This window comes from Bactrocera latifrons, unplaced genomic scaffold, assembly GCF_001853355.1.
Source record: "Bactrocera latifrons isolate USDA-ARS-PBARC rearing strain unplaced genomic scaffold, ASM185335v1 scaffold_24, whole genome shotgun sequence".
Taxonomy (NCBI): Eukaryota; Metazoa; Arthropoda; class Insecta; order Diptera; family Tephritidae; genus Bactrocera; species Bactrocera latifrons.
Window position 1 is genome coordinate 771,423 of NW_017535963.1, and position 3,364 is coordinate 774,786.

The 3,364-nt window shown below is 29.2% G+C and overlaps 1 long non-coding RNA gene across 1 annotated transcript in view; it reads right to left on the bottom strand.

The window, feature by feature from the left end:
- Positions 1 to 470: 470 nt before the first annotated feature.
- Positions 471 to 3,364, bottom strand: part of LOC108969081 — a 45,135-nt gene continuing 42,241 nt past the window's right edge. Inside the window, exon 3 of the long non-coding RNA XR_001993381.1 lies at positions 471 to 540. This is a non-coding gene — a long non-coding RNA (uncharacterized LOC108969081). The remainder of the gene's footprint in view (positions 541 to 3,364) is intronic.

Consider the following 3,364-nt stretch of genomic DNA (forward strand, 5'->3'; position numbering starts at 1 on the left):
ATATTTAAAAAACAAAAAACTAGTTTCATCGAATAATTCTTGTTCTTTCTCGTATATCCTCACCAGAGTAATGCTTTCATGATAAACGTCAACATAAAATTCTTTTGTTGGCCTCCTTGAATCTTCTTGACCTTTCACTTGACAAACAATATACCAAAAATTGCAGAAACAAACGTTTATCGACGTTATAAATACCAATTAGCATGCTTCTTTTATACAGTTCTAAGCAATCTGAGGAGTTTACGTTGTAGGAAGATGAACTTGGTTTCAAAAATATGCTGGTACTAAGCTTTCGAATACTGAGAGCAGTGCCACTTCCGTCATCTGGAAACAATAAAGAATATATTATGATTATCCGAATACCTTATATAATATTAAACAACTAATACTTATAACAATTGTTAATCCCTAGTAAAAGTTAATGCATAAAGCAGCCCTTGAAGCCTTGAATTATGCGGGCCCCATTCTTCCTTCTTAATTTATGCAAATCTGAGACAATTCAGTGAACCACATCTATGAACAGTATCCTAATTTAAAAACCTGAAAGTAAAAAAAAAAAATATACTATATTAATAATGTTTGTTAAATCTATTTGAATACCAAAAAAATCTTAAGAAGTGTATATGTTATCGATTTTACACCTTTATGAGTATATATTGAGATTTTTCTTAAAAAAAAAAAAAAAACAACTCTTATAATGGGTTCATATAATATCTCAAGAATTATAACTAAATTCCTCAAACCCTGAAAACTAAAAGCTTGTCTCTTCTAACAAACATTTTTCCCTAGAATCATCTAAGCATAGAAATATACATATGTATATACATAACTACAAATAACTATGCACCCATAAAAATAACCGAATAATCCTTGCTCCATTCATTGTTGCAACACACTTGTGTGACTGCACATTTGTTGCAACTGTTGATGTTTCTATTACGGCAATAGAAGTCACATTAGCAACATTGTTGCACAGCTATGTTTGACAACATAACATTGACATTAGACTGAATGTTTGGCTACATTGTAGCGCTGAGTGCCTGTGTAGTCTGTGTAGGAACATATATTTTTATGTGTCTGCAACAAAGTCTGTAAATGTGCTGTAGCCGACTATACACCATAAATGAAAATGTGAGGAAATATGAATTTTTGTTGTAATTTCGTAGAGATGGCAAAAAGCGCAAGGAAATTAGAGAGCAAAAACAATGGTTGGAAATATCTGATTGAGTTGGGTAATAATAAAGAAATTGTTCTTTGTTTATAGTTTAGGGCATATGTATGTATACATTTATAATTTATATTAATATACATATGTAGATGTATTCATAATTACTTAGCTTCATGTATAATTATTACATCTGTATTCAAATATATATAAAACTGGAATTTGACTTTATCATTAAAGCGCGACTTACGTGATAAATATTGCTATACAATCAGTAATATTACTGGTGTGTCAGATTTATAATGAAAATGTATACATGTGGAATAATATGTCTTTCACATCAAAGATCAGCATACGCTTTCTTTATATTTGATACCATAGTGCCTTTATGATTCAGGTATCTTCACTGCAACACAAATTGAACTAAAACTATAATAATACTGGTTTTTGTATCCTGACACTTACACGAAAAGTTATTGAGACATAACTCTAACCCTCTATAGAAATATAGTACTAAAACTTACATATCACTAACGATTAATAAAAAAGGATTCTTAATTTTATATGACTTATGATCTAACCTCCAAAGAGAAATCACTATATTTCGGAAATTTTAAATAGATGACATTTTTACGGTTTCATCAGAGGAGATGGGAATAGGAATAGAAAAACTGTATAGTATGTTCTTTCTTAAATTCCAAAAATCGCTATTTTTTGGCTGTGGTACGGGTGTGTTCCTTAATATTTCCTATCTATGAACTTTTTTTTAGCAATGAAATCCAGAGGATATGTTATACAAATTTTTATTTAATCTAGAAGAAAGAGTTAGGTTAGTCTAGCATTAACACAAAAAATTTCCTGTTCAATCCGTTATCTTATATAATAGTGTGCGAGCTTTCGTGTCTGTTAGTTTAAGGAGAGAACATAAAACAATAAGATGGAGCAAATCGAATTTTGTATGATGCTCGATTGGTGAAATAAGTCAAAAAGGACTGTTCACATACAGAGGATCAGAGAAAGATCAGAGGATGCACCTTCTCATTCTTCTCACTTCAAAGCACTTTTCTCGTAACTGCATTTTTTAAATAAGTCGATGATGGCCCTTAAGACTAAATTAGTCAGATCGGACTATTATAGCATATAGGTGTCATAGAAACTGAATTATCAGAAACAAGTGGTTGTATGGAAAACTTTTTAATTTGATGAGATATTTTCAAAAAATTTGGTAATTATAATCTCAGAAGAATTTGTTCAGATTGAACCACTAAAATATATAGCTGCCATACAAACTGAACGACCAAATTTACATTTTGTATGAAAAACTCTTTCATTTGACGAGGTATCTCAAAAAAAATTATGCTAAGATAAAAATCAGAATAAACATATTATTTTATGTTATAAAAAATGCAACTGTTAATATTAGCGTTATTTTTTGTTTAGAATTATATTGAACAAAGTTGTGAAATGCCTACTATGCCCGTTTAAAATGATTGTTGCAGGAACCATCGGCAATCTAAGAAAACAGATGACTGTGTTTACAAGCATATGTAAAACGAAGAACTTTTGTATACATAAATACATAGTTAAGCTCATACACATGTGCACAGTGCAGGTATGTATATAGGTATATATATATATATATATATATACTATATATTTGTAAAAAGCATAGCAATTTATGAATAATCATAAGAATTGTGCATCTACACATATTTACGAACTTTTATTTACATTATATGCATATATAATTACGAATACATATACATATATACACAAAGTAAACACATATATGTGAACATTAACACGCGTATGCAAATAAGTTCATTGATTTAAATTTTCAGTGTAGAACTCTTGCTATTATCTACACGTAAACACACAGGCACACATACACACATTCACATAAATGCTTGTTTGCACTGTTTTTAGTATATTATCACCTGATTTACTATGCACAACTATATATTAATAAACATAAAACAAATAGCTATAAATTGCTCTTCGGTTTATGGCTGATTGTAAAAATTTATATTAGTATTTATGCACAAACACACACACAGCCAAAGCGTTAATTATTTACAAGACTTTACGCCACTTTCCTTAATATTGTTTATGTACATATATGATAAACAAATTAATTTTTGTGGTCTTATTTTATTGTTTTTGTTCTCTTAGTTATTTTTTTCATTTTAGTAGATTTTT